We start from the raw sequence: 21,630 nt of genomic DNA, 5'->3' as shown, positions 1-21,630 counted from the left end.
ATATATCTATGCAATCATCTTTACAGCACTTACTAGTGCAATTAACAACAACAACATGGGGCAACATGCACACTATACAGAAGAAACACAGATAACAATGGATCGTTCAGTGGCATCCTCCTTACCGTACAGGCAGATGAACCAAAAGAGGTATTGACAAGAGGGCAAGGCTTAACTATCCCCTACAGTCAGTTGATGCCCTTTGCTGTTAACTAGCCATGGCAAAAGTGATGGTCTCTGGTCTGACAGCTCCAGGCCTGGCAAAGAGGCTACGGCAAGGTTTTTCAGCTTGTTCTGAAGCGGCTGGGAGGGCATGAGCTTGCTTACTCTGTGACACTTAATTAAACCTTGTGGATTTAAGAAGAATGTGGAATAGGCATCGTAAATTCTGTAAAATTCAGGTTTATTCCTGAAGAAACCCATCAGGAAGATGTGGAAAGGCAGTCCTCTAATCCAGCACTGCACTTGGATGCTCCAGTTCTCCGGATGTTGTGTCAACTTCCTCACCTCTAGGTGCATATGAACAAAATAGTTCTAGGCCACAAAACGGCACAACACAACTGCCATTTGATATATCATTAGGCCACATGTTTTCAGATGCAGAATCTCATTGATGAATTCTACGTTCTGGGAATACATTGCATAATTATGAGACTTCAAAAAAAAAGGCTGGTAACTCTTCCTGTAATTTCTGCTGCATGACTTCAAGATGCTCTTCCATGTCACGGTTACTGCTGGTAGGAGAAGTGACCAGGGAGAGAGCCCCAGATGTGGCTAGGAAAGGCACAAGGGATGTGGGTGCTGCCTCAGATGTCTGGTAAGGTGAGGGCAATGGCCAGCCATGAAAGAGACTATACAAAAAGTCTAAAGAAGTACTGTCCAGTCCTTCTCTAGGTTGTACCCTGTTCTGTTCCAGCCTACGACCAGCTCTGTTTGAATGTCAGAGACAACCCCTTTTCATAGTCAACAGGCTGGAAAAACCCAACCAAATTTATTTACAAATAAATCAAAAGTTCAAACAAGAGTTAAACCAAAAGTTCAAACAAGAGTTAAACAGGAATAACAGACCAGGATTCTAGCAGAAGATCTTAAAATGGTTGCCTTCAGCAACCAGCACCTCCCATACCTTTCCCTTTTATCAGCAGTCCCAAGGCGTGGCTTCTCATTGCCTTCTCCTCCTCTCACCGAGTTGCCTCATTGCCTTTCTCTGTTCTACTCTGCTGGATTGCCTCCTACTCCTAGCATCCCTAATAGATCCAGCTGTGAATCATCTACGTCCAATACCGCATGCTCACACAGCTGAGTCTGATGAGGAACGTGATGGGAGGGGCCAGGCTGAGAGTCCTGCAGTGCATCAGAGCCTCCCTCTGACACCAAAGGCTCTCCAAACCCCTCTTCCTCCTCCTCTTCAGAATCATCAGACTCAGCTGCCGGTATCACAGGCTGACGCTGAATCACAACATACCCTTAGGTTATCCTCTTGCCTCCCATTCTCCAAAATGATAGCATCTTCTATGCTTTCAGGAGGGGAGGGAACAGTTGGCTGGAAAAGGGGCCTAGTCTCCAGGCCACTGAATTTCAGTCCATAATTGATTACAGTACAGTTTTCTGCAGAACAGTGAGGCAGAGCTGAATGGTGAGGGGTAGCTTCTGACAGCTTCTTGGAGAATAGGGAGTGAAGAGTCAGTCTTACTGATGTGGAAGAGACAAGCTCAGGAGGTAATTTATCCCAGGAGGCAGCCACATCCCACTGCCACAACCACGCCAGGTGGCAACAGCGCGCTGACTCGCCCTGGCCCAGATGGAATGGGCTGCTGCTGCCATCCCACCGCCAGGAGCAGCAGTCCCCCATGCACAGGGCCGCCTTTGGGCTCCACTGGTACATGGCCTTCTTCCCTCACTGTGCACCCTCTGCCTGGCCCGCAAGCCCCTATATCTATGCAGAATAAATCTATGAGGCATATTTATGATGAAAATTGGGATATAAATCAATGCTGTGCCAAAATATGCCTTTCAGTTTTGTGCAACTTTTTTTTCATTGAAAAAAAAAGGATTCAGGTTTTGCTTATAGTGGTCAGGATGTTTTCATATTCTTTTAGAAATTTTTTGGCTATGTTTTGTGTTTTCTTTGTTGTTACATTAGAGTAAAAAAGGTAAAGGTAAAGGTTCCCCCGCACATGCATGCTAGTCATTTCCGACTCTAGGAGCCGGTGCTCATCTCCGTTTCAAAGCCGAAGAGCCAGCGCTTGTCCAAGGACATCTCCATGGTCATGTGGCCGGCATGACTAGACGCCAAAGGTGCACGGAATGCTGTTACCTTCCCACCATAGTGGTCACTATTTTTCTACTTTCATTTTTACGTGCTTTCGAACTGCTAGGTTGGCAGAAGCTGGGATGAGTAACAGGCGCTCACTTTGTTACGCGGCACTCGGGATTCAACCCGAGTTTCAAACATTTCAAAACTAATGGCAGCACCCCAGAATGAGACTATATTACCCTAGGTATAGAAGGATCATCAGCTTAAATGAAACAGTTTCTGTTAAATGAATATTCTATCATTTAAGATATTTTGTAAGAAAATGTAAAGTAACAAAAGCATAATACACAGTATTGAACAATAAAAATAATTTCACACATTATAATATTCCAACTGGATCAGATATCTAATTTACAATTCCAGCATCAGCCTTTTTATATTAAAGAATTTTTATTTTTCCAATAATATCAGTCCGTAATTTGTACTTTATTATTCCTTACAAAGTTATTAGTGCAAAAAAGTGGGAAAATAACAGATTTTGCTTTATGAGCAATTTCCACACTTGCTGTTGAAAAAGAATACACACAAAATATACACACATAAGTAAAACATCTTATTTTTGCTACAGTGACTTTTAGACCTTAAGAACTAAAACATGCGCTGAGCATGGTTTTTCTTTTGAAACATTATCCTATTTACAATTTGCAAACTTTAACCTTGCATTTCCATACATCTGCCAACTATTTTTTGTGTCTGGGAGCTCTGGGATCAGTTTTTATTCCTTTGTCCCAGGACTGCCTACTCAGTGATACTTCTAATGGAGAATTCAAAAAATGCTCACACTGAGTCTTCATTGTTTATAACCCATCGATTAAATATATACTCTGATGGTCAAACGGCAAGGATATTTATTGTTAGTCTTTTTGCATTTTTAAAAATTGCCAGATATTGTCAGAACAACTGGTAAGGGAACACAATAAAGAACAACTGAAAACCCCTAAGAACTCTTTGGTTACAATTTCAGAAGATTTTCAAAATTTAAATACCCTGCAATACAGCAACCTGTTTTACATATATAAATATAACAATTGCACAATGCAATGCTTTAAAAAAAAATATTGGCAACTTGTTGACTTTTTTTTTTTGCCTGTTACTTTCACTGTTGGAGGTCTGATTCGGAAACAGACTCTAAAATATCATTCAAGAATATCTTGTCAAAGCTTTATAGGAAACTCTGGTAGCCTGTGGTTGTCTATGTTTCCAGCTATATCCTTTGCTCAGCAAATTGATAGGGAAGTGCTGATATTTTTATTTAAAAGTAGCCTTACAGGTACCACTGTAGAGAACTCTTATTTTATATATAAACTTAAGACAGCAAATATTTGCAAATGCTACAGCTATTTGTGTTACATGTAAAAAAGAAATTTGCATCCATATTGCACTAAATTACAAACCAGAAATAATGCTTTTAAAGAGTACAACCCACCTACCCCCCTGCCATCTTTTTAATTATTACTTAGGATATGAAACTTTTGGAAATAAGCCAGAAAATGACAAAAAAGCAGACCAAGAGAAATAAGAAAGTGATGGTATGGAATTTGATTAATGGGTTTGTTCTAAGTTCTCCAGTTGTTGACTTTTAGTGTGCAATGTACCATTGCAACCTGAATACCCCATCTGGCATCGTAGTGTGCATTTGCAAAATAACAAGAAACGGGTCTGGTTACAATGGAGAAGCAACAAAGCCAAACTTATTTGGCACATTTTCCTATATATTTATCACATCAAAATACAAAATGCTCATATAAAAAGAATGAGCAATGCATACTGTTCATTTAATGGTTTCTAGCAATTTAAGATATGTCAGTCATTGCTCTAATTTCTCCTTTGGATCCTGAAAGCTGTACTCTTCTTTTTTTTATTTCCCCCTCCATAACCTCACCAAAATATATAGGTCCATATTCATAGATGTTTCTACCTTTCAGATGTTTAATGGACTGACAAGTTATTTTTCCACAAGTAATACTGGTTTGGGCCGAGCACATTGTGATCCTCTGAAGATAGTAAGAATATAAAGGTGGAGTCTATAAACAGTATATTTTATATAAATGGAATTTCCTGATTCTTTTTTAAAACAAAGCAAAATGATAAAGATAATGATAATGATGATGATGATGATTATGATAATAATAATAATAATAATAATAATAATAATAATAATAATAATAATAATAATAATAATAATAATAATAATAATAATAATAATAATAATAAACAATACAACTTGCCTGTGTCTGAAAAGTCGTGGGAACATAGGGTGGAAAAAGTTGTTGAGAATGAGAGGGTGAAGATCTTGTGGGACTTCCGAATACAGACAGATCGCCATTTGGAACACAACATGCCAGATATCGCAGTCGTAGATAACCAAAGTATACAGTTGATTGATATCACTGTACCAGGAGATGCCAGAGTCAAAGAAAAAGAACTGAAAAAAAATATGAAATATTGTGTCCTGCCCATTGAAACTGCACGATTATGGATGAAACATGCAACAGTGATACCCATTGTCATTGGGGCAGCGGGAACTATCTCCAAAAACTTTGCAAAATATATCAAGAAATTTCAGCTTCCTGCAATAACTCTAGCAAAGTTACAAAAAACAGCGCTACTCGGAACATCTTACATTTTAAGGAGATATTTGGTTGATACTTAGGATGCTGGCAGCAACCCATGTCCACCATTGTTGTTGTTGTTGTTAGCTGCAAAGTCGTGTCTGAGTCATCGCGACCCTATGGACAACGTTCCTCCAGGCCTTCCTGTCCTCTACCATCTTCTGGAGTCCATTTAAGCTCACGCCTACTGCTTCAGTGACTCCATCCAGCCACCTCATTCTCTGTCGTCCCCTTCTTCTATTGCCCTCAATCTTTCCCAGCATTAGGCTCTTCTCCAGTGAGTCCTTCCTTCTCATTAGGTGGCCAAAGTATTTGAGTTTTAGTTTCAGGATCTGGCCTTCTAAAGAGCAGTCAGGGTTGATCTCCTCTAGGACTGACCGGTTTGATCGCCTAGCAGTCAAAGAGACTCGCAGGAGTCTTCTCCAGCACCATAGTTCAAAGGCCTCAATTCTTTGGCGCTCAGCCTTTTTTATGGTCCAGCTTTCACTGCCATACATTGCAACTGGAAAGACCATAGCCTTGACTATGCGCACTTTTGTTGGCAGGGTGATGTCTCTGCTTTTTAGTGTGCTGTCTAGATTTGCCATGGCTTTCCTCCCCAGGAGCAAGCATCTTTTAATTTCTTGGCTACAGTCCCCATCTGCAGTGATCTTGGAGCCCAGGAAAATAAAATCTGTCACTACCTCCATTTCTTCCCCATCTATTTGCCAGGAAATGAAAGGGCCGAATGCCATCATCTTGGTTTTCTTAATGTTAAGTTTCAACCCAGGTTTTGCACTCTCCTTCTTCACCCACAACAAGAGGCTCTTTAGTTCTTCTTCACTTTCTGCCATTAGAGTGGTATCATCTGCATATCTTAGGTTGTTGATGTTTCTTCCAGCAATCTTAATTCCAACTTTTGATTCATCTAGCCCTGCCTTTCTCATGATGTGCTCTGCATAGAAGTTAAATAGGCAAGGCGACAGTATACAGCCTTGCCGGACTCCTTTTCCAATTTTGAACCAATCAGTGGTTCCGTGTCCAGTTCTCACTGTTGCTTCTTGGCCTGCATATAGGTTTCTCAAGAGACAAATAAGATGGTCTGGTATGCCCATCTCTTTAAGGACTTGCCACAGTTTGTTATGATCCACACAATCAAAGGCTTTAGCATAGTCAATGAAGCAGAAGTAGATGTTTTTCTGGAACTCCCTAGCTTTCTCCATGATCCCACGTATGTTGGCAATTTGATCTCCACTTCCTCTGCCTCTTCAAAATCCTGCCTGTACTTCTCGTACTTCTCGGTCCACATAGTGCTGGAGTCTAGCTTGTAGGATTTTAAGCATAATTTTACGAGCATGAGAAATGAGTGCAATGGTGCAATAGTTTGAACATTCTTTGGCACTGCCTTTCTTTGGAATTGGAATGTAAACTGATCTTTTCCAATCCTGTGGCCACTGTTAAGTTTTCCAAATTTGCTGGCAAATTGAGTGTAGCACTTTTACTGCATCATCTTTTAAGATTTTGAAAAGCTCAACTGGAATACTGTCACTTCCACTAGCTTTGTTGTTGCTCAGTTTTTCTAAGGCCCACTTCACTTCACATTCTAGGATGTCTGGCTCGAGGTCAGTGACCACCTCATCGTGGTTATCAGGGAGGTTAAGCTCATTCTTGTATAGTTCCTCTGTGTAATTTTGCCACCTCTCTTCTGCCTCTTTTAGGTCCCTGCCATTTTGGTCCTTTATCATGCCCATTTTTGCATGAAATGTTCTCTTCATCTCTCCAATTTTCTTGAAAAGATCTCTGGTCCTCCCTATTCTATTGTTTTCTTCTATTTCTTTGAACTGTTCATTTAAGATGGCATTCTTATCTCTTCTAGCTATTCTCTAGAATTCTGCATTCAATTGGGCGTATCTTTCTTTTGCTCCCTTGCCTTTCGCTTCCCTCCTTTCCTCAGCTATTTGCAAAGCTTCCTCAGACAGCCATTTTGCTTTCTTGCATTTCTTTTTCTTTGGGATGGTTTTGGTTGCTACCTCTTGTACAATGTTGCGAACCTCTGTCCATAGTTCTTCAGACACTCTATCAGATCTAATTCCTTAAATCTATTTGTCACCTCTACTGTATATTCAACAGGGATATGATTTAATTCATACCTGAGTGGCCTAGTTCTTTTTCCTACTTTCTTCAGTTTAAGCCTAAACTTTGCAATGAGAAGCTCATAGTCTGAGCCACAGTCAGCTTCTGGTCTTGTTTTTACTGACTGTATAGAGCTCCTCCATCTTTGGCTGCAGAGCATATAGTCAATCTTATTTCTGTGTTGACCGTCTGGTGATGTCCATGTGTAGAGTCGTCTCTTGGGTTGTTGGAAAAGAGTGTTTGCTATGACCATCATATTCTCTTGACAAAATTCTATCAGCCTGTTCCCTGCTTCATTTTGTACTCCAAAGCCAAAGTTGTCTGTTATTCTGGTTATCCTTTGGCTTCCTACTTTAGCATTCCAATCCCCCATGATGATAAAGACATATTTTTGGTGTTAGTTCTATAATGTGCTGTAGGGCTTCATAGAACTGGTCAATTTCATCCTCTTCAGCACTGGTGGTTGGGGCATAGACTTGGACTACTGTGATATTGAATGGTTTGCCTTGGATTCAAACTGAGATCATTCTGTCATTTTGAGGATTGTATCCCAGTATTTCAATTCCTGGCAAATAGATGGGGAAGAAATGGAGGTAGTGACAGATTTTATTTTCCTGGGCTCCAAGATCACTGCAGATGGGGACTGTAGCCAAGAAATTAAAAGACGCTTGCTCCTGGGGAGGAAAGCCATGACAAATCTAGACAGCACACTAAAAAGCAGAGACATCACCCTGTCAACAAAAGTGCGTATAGTCAAGGCTATGGTCTTCCCAGTTGCAATGTATGGCAGTGAAAGTTGGACCATAAGAAAGGCTGAGCACCAAAGAATTGAGGCCTTTGAACTATGGTGCTGGAGAAGACTCCTGCGAGTCCCTTGGACTGCAAGGCAATCAAACCGGTCAGTCCTAGAGGAGATCAATCCTGACTGCTCTTTAGAAGGCCAGATCCTGAAGCTAAAACTCAAATACTTTGGCCACCTAATGAGAAGGAAGGACTCACTGGAGAAAAGCCTAATGCTGGGAAAGATCGAGGGCAATAGAAGAAGGGGACGACAGAGAATGAGGTGGCTGGATGGAGTCACTGAAGCAGTAGGCGTGAGCTTAAATGGACTCCAGAAGATGGTAGAGGACAGAAAGGCCTGGAGGAATGTTGTCCATAGGGTCGCGATGGGTCGGACACGACTTCGCAGCTAACAACAACAACAACAACAATCCCAGTATTGCTTTTCCTACTCCATTTCTTCTGAGGGATTCTTGCCTGCAGTAGTATACCTGATGGTCATCTGAATTAAATTCACCCATTCCTATCCATTTTTGTTCGCTAATACCTAAGATGTTGATGTTCAGTCTTGTCATCTCTTTTTTGACCACGTCCAGCTTTCCTTGATTCATGGATCTTACATTCCAGGTTCCTATGGAGAAAAAATCTTTACAGCATCGGACTTTCCTTTCACCACCAGATACATCCACAGCTGAGCATCCTTTCGGCTTTGGCCCAGTCGCTTCATTCTTTCTGGCGCTACTAGTACTAGCCCTCTACTCTTCCCCAGTAACATATTAGATGCCTTCCGACCTGAGGGACTCATCTTCCAGCATCATATCTTTTTGCCTTTTGGTACTGTCCATAGGGTTTTCATGGCAAAGATACTGGAGTGGCTTGCCATTTCCTTCTCCAGTGGATCACGTTTTGTCAGAACTCTCAGGTATGACCTTTCCGTCTTGGGTGGACCTTCACAGCATATCTCATAGCTTAATTGAATTACGCAAGCCCCTTCACTACGACAAGGCAGTAATCCATGAAGGGGTGTCAACCATTAGTGCCAGTCAATTTGAATGGTCAGTTAACTGAGGTTCATGTTTAATGAATAAATGTTTTATAACAACAACAACAACAACTTTCTAAAGTTTTTTTGAAAATCAAAACTCTAATTTCACTTTGTCCTGCTGACTTATTACAGGGCTGTCATGCTATTAAAATGGTATTCTACTGGAATTGTTAGAATTTCATAAAGGCTAAGATGTGCCTTCAAACCTGTTTTATCCAAATAGCATTTAAACATGAGATTATTTCAAATAATTCAAATTGTGGCAAAAGAAAAAAAAAATAAAGCTGTGAAATAATAATAATAATAATAATAATAATAATAATAATAATAATAATAATAATAATAATAATAATAATGATAAAGTTGGAAGTGACCTTAGAGATCATCTAGTCCAACCCCCTGCTCAGGCAGGAAACCCTATACCATTTCAGACAAATGGCTGTCCAGTCTCTTCTTAAAAACTTCCAGTGTTTGGAGTATTCACAGCTTCTGGAGGCAGGGTGTTCCACTCATTAATTGTTCTAACTGTCAGAAAATTTCTCCTTAGTTCTAGGTTGTTTGGTTAGTTTCCATCCATTGCTTCTTGTCTTGCCTTCAGGTGCTTTCATGAATAGCTTGACTTCTTTGTGGCAACACTTGAGATATTGGAACACTGCTATCATGTCACCCCTCATCCTTCTCTTCATTAAACTAGACATACCCAATTCCAGAAACTGTTCCTTTGTTTCTCTTCTTTATACTCTTTCTAGAGTCTCAACATCTTTTTTACATCATGGTGACCAAAACTGGATTCAGTATGCCAAGTGTGGCCTTACCAAGGCATTGCAAAGTGGTATTAACACTTCACATAATCTCAATTAAATCCCTCCGTTAATGCCCCCTAGCACTGTGTTGGCTTTTTTGGCAGTTGCAGCACACTGCTGGCTCATATTTAAGTGATTGTCCACTAGGACTCTGAGATCCCTCTCACAGTTATTACTATTGAGCAAGGTACCACCTATACTATACCTGTGCATTTGTTTTTTCTTGACTAAATGTAGAACCTTACTTTTTTCACCATTAAATTTCATTTTGTTAGATAGCGCCCAATGTTCAAGTCTGTCAAGATCCTTCTGTATCTTAAGCCTATCTTCTGGAGTGTTGGCATCTGCAAATTTGATGAGTTCCCCATCTATCCCCTCATCCAAATCATTGATGAATAAGTTGAAGAGCACTGGGCCCAGAACAGATTCCTGGGGCACCCACTACACACTTCCCTCCATGTACATGCAGTTCCATTGAGGACCACATGCTGAGTTCGGCCAGTCAGCCAGCTATGAATCCATCTGATGGTGATGCTGTCTAACCCACATTTTTTCTATCTTATCAAGTAGTAGGTTGTGGTCTACTTTATCAGATGCCTTACTGAAATCCAAGTAAATCATATCCACAGCATTCCTATGGTCCACTAATTTTGTTACCTGGTCAAAAAATGCAATAAGATTTGTCTGGCATGATCTGTTTTTGACAAACCCATGTTGGCCTTTGGCAATGACTTTAGGTGTTCACTGATTTGTTGTTTGATTATCTTTTCCAGAATCCTCCCAGGTATTAATGTCAGGCTGATAGGTTTGTAGTTTCCTGAATTGATTTTTTTCCCTTTTTTGAAGATGGGAACTACATCATCTCTTTTCCAGTCCTCTGGTAGTTTCCAAGTGCTCCAGGATCTTTGAAAGATATAGTTCAGTGGTTCTGAGATCACATCTGCCATTTCCTTCAGAACCTTGGGGTGTAATTCATCTGATCCTGGTGATTTGAACTTTGCTCACTTACCTTTTTCTTGCCTATCTCAACTTGTGTTTCTAATCTGTTTTCTATGATACTGTTTTTGCTAGGTTGGAATGTTTTTCCCTTTGTGTAAAGATGGATGCAAAAAACAAGTTAAATAGTTCTGCTTTCTCCCTGTTGCTTGTCACCTTCTTGCCACTTTCTCCCATTAATAGACCAATAATTTCCTTAATTTTTTTTTTATTTTTTACACGTTGAAAGAAGCTTTTTTTGTCACAAGCCTTAGTTCATTTTGAGCCTTAGCTTTCCTCACTTCATCTTTGCGGTCTCGGTCTATTTGCTGATATTCTGCCTTAGTTATGTACCCCTCTTTCCACTTTTTATATTTGTCTTTTTTGTCTTTCAATTTATCAGAGAGTTTTTTATGTAGCCATGCTGGTTTCTTTTGAGAGCTGTTATTTTTCTTCTTCGTTGGAATTGTGCTAGAATGGGCTTTTATAATCTCACTTTTCAAAATTTCCCAAGCTTCTTGAGTTGTTTTCCCCTTGAGGATTCTCCTCCTTGGAATCCTTCACAAGCTCTCTCTAAGTTTATTGAAATTAACTCTCTTAAATTCCAAGACACTAGTTTGACTGTGTTCTATTGCTTGTGCTTGAATAATGTTGAATTTCAATATTGCAAGATCACTCCCCCTCCAAGGTTCCTGTGGCTTCAACACCTTCAATCATTTTATATCTGTTAGTGAGAATTAGGTCCATTGTGGCTAATCTCCTAGTTCCCTTCTCTACTTTTTGGCAGACAATGTTGTCTGCTAGCTTTGTCAGGAATCTGTCTGATCTTCCACGGTGCAGTTTGTCTCCCAGTTGATGTCAGGGTAATTAAAGTCCCCCACTACTATACTGATGTGCTTCCTACATACCTTAGTTAGCTGACTAGCAAAAAGTTCATCTATTTCCTCTGTTTGGTTGGGTGGCCTATAGTATACACCTATGACAGTGTCATTTTTTTCTCCTTTTATATTGACCCAAATCAAGACAGTTTTCATCATTGTTGTGCTCTATTTCTGTAGAAATGTAGTTATTTCTTATATAGAGAGCAACTCCACTTTCTCTTTTATTTGGTCTATTTCTTTTAAATAATTTAAATCCCTCTAGCTGTGTGTTCCATATGTGGGTTTTATCCCACCAAGTTTCTGTAATGGCAACAATATCATATCTGCCCTCATTTGCCTAAATTTCTAGTTCAGCCTGTTTATTGCTCATGCTCTGTGCATTGGTGTACAGACATTTGAGTCCTTTATGACTGACCCTATCTTTACTTTCTACATAGCTTGTGTGGTGCCTGAGTTCCCCTATTTTTTACCACCTATTTAATTAGTGCACTTGGTGTGGCACTCACTGTTAAAAGCTTGATTTTGCTTGACAGCTAGGTTGCTATTCTTGTCCACACACACCTTTATGTTACATGCACTGATAACCCTATAATTTTTAGACTGCTGGGGACAGCAATATTCTATTATCAGTTAACTCACTGTCCCTGGTGTTCAGTTTAAATATTTCTCCAGAAAATCTGCGAATTTATTGCCAAATAACTCATTCCCTTTCTTTGATGGATGCAAACCATCTCTTTTGTACACTTTGTCATTGGACCAGCTGCAGACATTGCGACTAATATAACCAAACCCTTCGCCTTTACACCACTCCTTTAGTCACATATTGAATTCTGCTATACACAAAATCTTATTATGCCTTTGTACCCAATGATAGATCTTCAAATTAATTTCACAAATAACAAAAATCTAAATAGTTCAATAGAAGACCATATTTATATTCATAAGTATGGCTCAGCATATGTTTATACATAGCAAGTGTTATTATTTTGGCATCTTTTGGATGTTTAATTTTTATTTTCTCCTTTTCTATGTGAATGGTTCTAAAATATTGCCACTTTTGCACTGAGAGACAGTACAAAGATATATGATATGTCAAAAGGTGAGAAAGAGAGAAGCAAATGGGTGGTGCTCTTTTCAGCACTTGTACTTTATGTTAAAGCATTGCATTAGAAAAACAGAAAGTTCTTGTACTGTGATGATTGTAGGCTAGGAATATTATCAGTGTCTCAATTCTATCAAGGTTTTTCAGTTTGAATGTATACTAAATTTCTACTACTGTTGCTGCAATCTCATATTAAGCTGGTGAGAAAGGCTGAACTGTGTTCAGTTATATACAGAATAAAAATTTGGGGTCATTCTTCTAAGCAAAGGAATCCGATTGATTTTTGGAGAATGCCTATTCCTTTCTGCTCGATTTTACATCAAAAGGTGTGCCACTCATGATTTTCCAATCAAAAACCTGCAGGGGTCTTTTTGACCAACTATGAAAGTGTGATGCCTATGGAGACAGAAAAATGTATTACCATGTTATCAAAATAGCTATTTGGTTTGCAAGTTTATGTCACAGGTAGCAATACTGACTAAAGGCAATCATAGTCATTTAGATCCATGGGAAAAATCATCATCATACTGGGACAATGCAGCAAAGTGTTGGAAATAGCATATTGTGAAGCACAGAGCTGGGGAATTTCCCTTCAGTTCTCCATTTCATTTTTTAGGCAATACATATCAGAGTACAAACAGCAGTGGCTGAATTGTCCTGGAAGTAAAACTATTGCATTGGAAATAATCTTCAGTAGAATTAATCAGTTGAATCATTTTCTAATCAAGTCATTCCAACAAAATTTTGTACTGTCTACAAAAGCCTTCAATGTAGAAAGTCATGGTTGGATGATGTGCTTATTAAGACTAGTCTAATTAACACAAAAAATGTATGCAAGACTTCATGTTTTTCAGAATTCTTAATCAGATGAGGGTTTCAATTTTTTTCAAAGAACGAGAAAGAAATATAAAATATAAAAAATGTTTATAGATTCAAATTTACAGTTACATCAATTGCAAGATAGTTATACATTTTTAGACTGCACTCTATCAGAAGGGACAAAGGAAATAGATCATCTATCAGCTAGGAATTATTATTATGGTTTGTTAATGTGTTAGTGGACTTCTAGATGCTTTTGAAATACAATTTTCATTAGCCTTTGCCATGCTTCAACTAGAAAAAAATGTTTCTATGTCTTTACATTGTCTTATTTTTTCACTTGGTTGGTTTTTGCTTGGTTGTCAACCAACCAAAATGATTGGTTATGGTCCAAAGCAAAGGGGTATGAATCATACTGTTATCCAGCTTAGAACAAGATGAAATGAGAGAGATTTCAATTGCTGACATTAATGTTTTTACTGTCTGGTATTCTACTAGATAAAGTGTTTGTTTTCTTCAGAGAGATATAAATTTAAATTAATTTAAACATGACACATCATTCAAGAAGAATAAAACTTTTTAAAAACAAGCATATGAAATGTTTCATTATAAATTATAGTTGGTTAGCTATATTTTATTATTTATTTATATTTCGTATTTCTTAACCACCCATCTCCCTCTGATTTATATACATTATATACATTTATATACATTATATAGAGTTAAATATATCTAAAAAGCAATGAATACTATTCTGGCATATTATAAACTATTTTGCTTATTATTGTTAGGCATATGGTGTTAGCCTACAATGTTGGGTTGAAAATATATTAACCATCATGTTATGTCTTTAAGTTGTTAATTGGCCAATGGGTGTGTAAGTGTTCTCATGGCCATAAGAGGGAGCTAGTAACATAGCTTCTTTCTCTCTCTGTATTCACTGCTCTCTACTGTTACTGTTTTTTGCTCTGTTACCTGAACTGTGTATTGACCTCTGGACCGGTAAGAAGACTTTGTATTTTGGATTGCTACTTGGACTGTTTATTTTTGACTGTGCATTTTTGTTTTTTACACCACCTCAAAAGTAAACTACTTTTTGCTTTTACAACTCAGTGTACTCTTGTGTTTACTGTGTGACTCTTACTGCTCTTAGTACACTTCCTTGTCTGTGCAACTCTTTGGTAGCACAAGAAGACCTCTGCACAACAAATTCCTTAACAATTATAAAAGAAGGCTTTAGGAATTAGAGAATACTCCAGAAATAAAGAAGGTAATGTGGGTACAGGAAAGCTGCACCACACTGATCTAAGTTTGGATAAAGGGAATGTTTCATTTAAGCATTTTGTGTCAGTACAATAAGCATTGCAGAGGAGTGAAGTTTAACCATTCATTGTTGTTGGAAAGACACTACATGAGTGGAAGGAAGAAGAATATTATTATTATACAGTAGATGCACAAAAATTAGACATATTGTTATCTCTAATTCTCATGTATTTATTATCAAATAGCAAAATATTTATTTATTTATTTATTTATTTATTTATTTATTTATTTATTTATTTATTTATTTATTTATTTATTTATCTATCACATTTGTCTACAACCTGACTCCCAACTACCCTGAGAACTTCCAAAATAAAATAAGATTGATACACTAACAACGTTTAAGGTGAAAATGATGACAATGACGACAACCATGATGATTTTAATGAAACAAAGAAAGAGAGAGAAGAAATGACAGATCAAAGAAGAATGAAGCAAAGTGTCTTTACTCTTCCTCATCAAAGGCCTTAGGAGATTCAGGTCTTTGAGGTTCTTATAAACTTACCTCTATGTAGTTATTTAATTTTATTGGACAGAAATAGTGATACTTGGCTGGCAAAAGGTGAACTCTATCAAAGAAGTTGCAACATCGGAAATAGAATCACTTTATAAGGAATGTAAACAAAGAACCAAGTCTAATGAAAAAGAATAGAGTCTACGAGCAATAGACATAGCACATAGTTTATAGCTCAGAATTTTTCCAGGGGAAAAATTTCCACTCACATGTGCCATTTCTTTAATCATTATAAACACTTGAATCTCTTCCATCTACGTGAGAAAGTGCATCAAATCTAGGAAGGAGAGAAAACCAAGAGAAACTGTTTAAATTAAAATGTCTCATTCGTTCTTTCTTTAAGTTATTTACCTATGTAAAGATCCTGTCAGTGTTATCAATATTGTTAAAATGCCATAGAATCTGCACTTCAAATATAGGTGAAAGTGTTCTGGAAATCTGTTTTGTCAAGCAGAAATGTAATATAGTGACAGCAAAGAGGAACATGACCTAAGTGGTTTCTCTCTACTCCATTAACCAGAAGGGGGCAGAGGGGAGAATCATAACCAATGTGCATTTCAAACATTAAAAGTATAAGAGGACACTTTTCATTTTTTGTGATTCTTTCTTCCATTCCAATATTCTTTTTTTTTCTTTTTTCATTTTTCAACTTCCTACATCTCTGTGAAATGAATGTACTGTAAAGTGTTTTGGATTTTTTCTTCCCCCTAGAATAAAATTTCCCTCCTCTCTGGTCAAATGGCTTACATCTTCAACAATGATGATTCCCCCTTTTATCTTTTCAAAAATCAATATAGAAAAAAAAGTCTCCCTAGAGCTCTTTCTGTGGTCTCTGAACCCTTGTACTATATAACTGTTCTTCTGCAGTATGTATTAAAAAAAAACCTAAACTAACCTATTGTGTGCTGGACTGCGCAGGATAACATGTTCTGAATAGCAAGACTGTTCTTATCAATTCAACATGAATGTTCTCTTAACAAATTGTCTGATTTTTCATGAATAATTAAATTTGTCTCTGTTATATACAGTGGTTAATAACTGAAAAAAGACCCCCAATAACAGATACGTATGTTCTACCCACTTTTCAGAATACAGTCCTAGCTGAACAACCAAGCACAGGTGTCAGCTATTAAAAGTTTTATGTATTCTTGCTCTAAACCAGGGGTGTTAAACTGCCAGACCGTGGGCTGAACGGGTCACATGGAAGCCACATCTGCCCCATTGCTAGCAATGGCAAAACTGTCCCGATACATCGTGCAACATCATGTGATGTTGCGAGTTTGACATGTCTGCTCTAAAACCTTCCTTCCTTCCTTCCTTCCTTCCTTCCTTCCTTCCTTCCTTCCTTCCTTCCTTCCTTCCTTCCTTCCTCCCTCCCTCCCTCCCTCCCTCCCTTCCTTTCTTTTGTCATAATAGAATAAATTGCATTAACATACAGTACAGATTTAATATCTAACTAAAACTACATACATGAATGTTGAACTATGTGGCTATAAATATGCAAAAAGAACTAGGGCAGCAGAGATCATTAAAAGGCTGCTTGGTTTAAATCAGGGGTGTCAAACTCAATTTCATTGAGGGCCGCATCAGCATTGCAGTTGTCCTTGGTGGGCCAGGTGGGTGTGGCCAGGGTGGGCGTGGCCTACTGGGTGGGCATGGCCAGCTCTACATCATTCACATCAAGGGTGCCAATGGGGGCCTGGGCAGGAGTGGGACAGATCTGAGGGTCTCTGGCAGAAGAAGATGGGACTGGGGCAAGTGCCAAGGCATGGTCCACTGGAGGAGCCTCACTGTTCCTCTCAGGCCTTGGGGGGGGGGGTTGGACAGTGGCGCGGAGGTCAAATACCCAGCCCAGCCATCAAGAACCCACGGCACTAAGCCCAGCTCCACTTCCCCAAGGTGGCGCGCCCAGCTGCACTTACCTCCTCCTCAAGGCTGCTGCTGCTGTGCTTGCTCTCCTTAGCCAGGTTGCTCATGATGGGTATGAGGGCAAAGTCAAGAGGGAGGCCTACTCCCTCTCCATGGGAGGAGACCTGGCTTTGTATCCAAAGCTTCCTTAGCAATAGGATGGGAGACCCCCCAGAATAGGCCAGGAGGAGGGGGCAAGGGGATGGTGAAAGGGCAGCAGGGCAGGACTAAGGCAGGACGTCCCTCAGACCCTCCCTCTTCTTCCTTCCTTCCTTCCTTCCTTCCTTCCTTCCTTCCTTCCTTCCTTCCTTCCTTCCTTCCAAGAACAGAGTGGTAGGAAAATATTTGAGATGAGGGAGGAAGAAAAACAGGCAAGAAACACAGCTGGGGAAGTGTCATCCTTCGTGAGGAATGAAGAAATGCACCATCGCCTGGAAGTGGCCAGCACATGGCCCTCGCCTACTTCACATATCCGGCTTGGTGGGCTCTGGGGGAGGGGATGCCATGAGCAGCATGAGAGTCGATGTTACCTGCGCAATGCTGCCCAGCCCCCAGCCTGCCTGGTTTTGGCAGGCAGTGGGGCACTTTCCTGACAGTGCCGAGTGGCTGAGCTGGGTGGCACGAATCTGAAGAGAAGCGCAATGCTGCCCAGGCCCTAGCCTGCCCAAAGTAGGCAGGGCCATGTGCTGGCCACTTCCAGGCGATGGTGCATTTCTTCATTCCTCACAAAGGGTGATACCTCCCCAGTGTGTGCCCAGGGGCCAGTGCCAACATGGCATGGGCCGGTCCCTCACTGTTTCCAGCCGGCCTTGTGGAGCTAAGACTGAATGTATTTCAGCATAGATGGCCACCACGAAATTGTACATTGGCTTCTGGCTGGCCTTTGCCGGGGCCAAGGCAGCGGGGGCCGTTCCCTCACTGTTTCCAGGATGGCTTTGCGGGCCACATGAAACCACTTCGCGAGCCAGATCTGGTCCCCGGGCCTTGTGTTTGACATGTCTGGTTTAAATGAAGGTATAGTACAAGCAAAGCACCTCTTTGCTCTGCTTTGTGCTTCTTTGTTGACTGCTGCAAAATAATACACATCTCTACTGATGTTAAGCTAAGTTGCCTTTCTTAGGCTTAGAAAGAAGTTGGTGTGTTTGAGGCCTGAATAATCAGGCAAAGTAAAAGTAAGAATATTAAATTGCATAAAGCAGGTTCCAGAAAAGCTGCTTTTTATAGAAATGGTACAATATGAAGAGTTTGATTTTGAGATACAAGAACAAAAATAAAACTCTTGAAGAAAAGGGAGATAGCATGATTGCAAGAATAAGTAAAAATATTACTAGCTGCTCCCTAAAGAATAGATTAGGCGAGCATTGCAAATGAAATAGGTTTTAACATTTATTGGATCAAAGGCAACAATCTTAACATGAAGCTAGAATTCTTGTTTGGAAGGTGTTTCAGAGTTTTTAGGAACATCAAACATGCAAAGGGACTTATTTTACTTTGATACCTTCCACCCATCAAAGCTCTTAAAAATACAGAAAGAAAATGGATACTATAGCCTTTGGGTTGTCCTTTTACCAACTCAGACTCAGAACAGAATTACTTGATATCAATTCACTCAATAACACCAGAAATTTAAAATACCATATTTTTTGGTGTATAAGACGACTGGGCGTATAAGACAACCCCCTACTTTTCCTGTTAAATTATAGGGTTTGAACTAATAACTCAGTATTTCACTTCTTGGCACACAATCTGCATATTAACAACTCGTTTAGTGTTAGTACCCTTTTTTATAAGTGCCACGATGTTGCTAAAATAAAAGAGGTAAACTTCGTGACCAGCCCATGCATAAAACAGAAATGAAAAGTCTTAAGCCTTTCCGTTCCCAAATACCAAGGTTTCTCCCGAGTTTTGCGCGGTTAAACAAATGGCATTTGCGTATTAATGTTTCTCTAAAGAGCACAAAATTCACCCAAATTAAAAAAGTGGGGAGCTAAAGAATCTGGGGCTACGGGGAATGCCTCTGGCATGACGGGCAACCTTGGGAAACACGAGGACTGTAGCGGCACCCTCAGTTCGCACATTCCGATCCAGAAAGCACCCGGAGCCTCCTCCGTTACTTCTAACGGAACCTCTCCACGCCCACGTCCTACCCACCTCGCCTTTTAAACCTCACCCCCTTTTCCCCCGTAATGTTTCCCTGCTCCGCCTGCTCTGTGATTGGCCCAGCTTTGCTCCTTCCCCACCAAAGGGGGGCCTCACCTTCTTTCCTCTGAGCTCTCTCGCTTGGTGCGCTGCTGCTCTCAGTTCTGCACTCTGTAACCGGGCAAGCAATTCTTCTGGTTGGCGTGGGTCAGGTGGTGCCTCGACGGGAGCAAAGGTGCTCCCTTCCTACTGTCAAGCGGTGCGCCTCTGGGGACCGCCTGCCCCTCCTCTCATCGGATACCTGACAACCAGCATTGGAAGCGTCAGCATGGCCAGTCCTAGAGAGAGCAACGGCGGCGGCTGCAGTAGCCGCCCCAGGAGCTGACGAGAGTTTGCCCTCCATCACCCGTTCGCCGTCAGCCGCTTAACCACGGGTCGCCATCGTCTACCTCCATTCACCCAGTGATCCTGCTGTCCAGCAGAAAAGAGAAAAGATCAGAGAGGTGAGTAGTATTTTCCGGCGTATAAGACGACTGGGCGTATAAGACAACCCCCAAGTTTTGAGAAGATTTTCATGGGTTAAAAAGTCATCTTATACGCCGGAAAATACGGTAGTACCAAGTTATCCTTCTTTGCCTCAGGATCTGACTTCTACTGGGTAATGTCTACCAATTTGGTGAAGGCACGTGTTATTCTTTATTCATAAAAGAGAAGAAGGCCATTTAAATCATGTTTAGACTTAAAATGAAATCATCAGTAGATTAAATTTGATTCAGAAACATATTGGTAACTATCAGGCTGATAAACTACTGTCATAAGCTTTACCAAGCTTCCACAAGAAGGTGTATGACTGTGTTATACATGTTAATCTAGCCCAGTGATGGCAAACCTTTTAGAGACTGAGTGTCCAAACTGCAACTCAAAACCCACTTATTTATTGCAAAGTTCCAGGGCTGCATTAGCATTGTGGTTCCCTCAGGGAGGGTGGTATGTGTGGCCCACTGGCGTGGTCATCTTGATGCTTTAACACCTCTACTCGAGCTTGGTAGCTGGCCGTTTTGCCTGCTTTGTGCTGGGTGGGGTTGCTGCTCCGGGCAGTAGTGGCAGCCTAATGGACCTGCGTGAGCTGCTAGTGGCGGCGGTGCAAGTGCCCACAAAGAGGGCTCTGAGTGCTGCCTCTGGCATGCGTGCCATAGGTTCACCACCACTGATCTAGCCTATACTGATTGTAAATCAATCTCTATTTAACCTAATATAAATTTTATCAGGACATGAAAAATTATAGCTCAGTCTGGTTTCATTTTTTTTTCAGTTAGATTATCAAAATGAAAAATGAACCTTGGTAAGCTGAGCTTTCATTTACACGAGAAATTCAAAGTTTTGCATTTGGTATTTTAGGGACTCACAATGATGTTATGAGATGCAAGTAACCAGGAACTTGATTTCTTGATTGAGTTGAGTTCAAAGCACTAAAAGTTTATTACATGCTACCTACATACAAGAATCTGATCTACAAACACAGCGGGCCCCAACATTTTGGGTACCAGGGACCGGTTGTGTGGAGAAAGGGTTTTCCACAGACCAGAAGGGACATGGTTTTGCATGCTGCCTGCATGTAGATGGGGCTTCACTTGTTTGTGCAGCCCAGTTGCTGATATGCCACAGATCGGTGCTGGTTCACAGACCACGGAGTGGGGACCCTGTACTAACAGTCAAGTCAAATTTGCACTAGATAAGAGTAAATGTGATTCATGGGGGCTGGACTCTCTTATGTATGTGTAAATATTCCAAACTGATGATGCATTTGACCTTGCCTTTGTGCTCTGATTGGTCATCTCCTACAGATCTCATGCTGTTATCCAAGTATCCTCACCCATAATATAAAATGTTAGTTTATATTATTCTTCATTCCCAAACTGCCACCAGCATTCATAGCTTCCTTGGATAGTAAATAAGAAACAAAAGTTTGTGAAAGGGAAAAATATTTTGATGACACAGTCTAGCTGCACAAATTACCTTAACATTTTTTTAAAAAAATAATAATAATATTAATTTAATTTTAAATTAATTTGAGAGTAAAAGTTTACAATGAAATTCTTTATTTCCATTTGTTAAGCTAGTTAAGTACCTACACATTAATGTGATGTACTGTAATGAAAGGTTCCTGTTTATATGATTTAAAATTCTCCATTTTCCTGAAGGGTAGACTATTTATTTAGCAGAGCTCTTTTTTTTCAAGTTTGGATCCTGTTTAGCAAATCTGTGATATGGTGTCCAAAGTCCATGATTTCTTCTCTATA

The 21,630-nt window shown here is 40.0% G+C and overlaps 1 pseudogene across 1 annotated transcript; it reads right to left on the bottom strand.

Moving 5' to 3' along the window:
- Nucleotides 1–171: 171 nt before the first annotated feature.
- On the bottom strand, nucleotides 172–1,885 carry LOC308667206 (uncharacterized protein C6orf136 homolog; annotated as a pseudogene). The gene is made up of 2 exons: nucleotides 1,466–1,885; nucleotides 172–901 (listed from the first exon to the last, which is right to left on the bottom strand). The product of its transcript is annotated as an uncharacterized protein C6orf136 homolog (transcript).
- Between the last annotated feature and the right edge of the window lie 19,745 nt (nucleotides 1,886–21,630).

This window comes from Vipera berus (genome assembly GCF_964194415.1).
Source record: "Vipera berus genome assembly, chromosome: 4".
In the NCBI taxonomy this organism is placed as follows: Eukaryota; Metazoa; Chordata; class Lepidosauria; order Squamata; family Viperidae; genus Vipera; species Vipera berus.
Note: the sequence above shows the minus strand (reverse complement) of the source record. Positions and strands in the feature narration are given on the sequence as shown.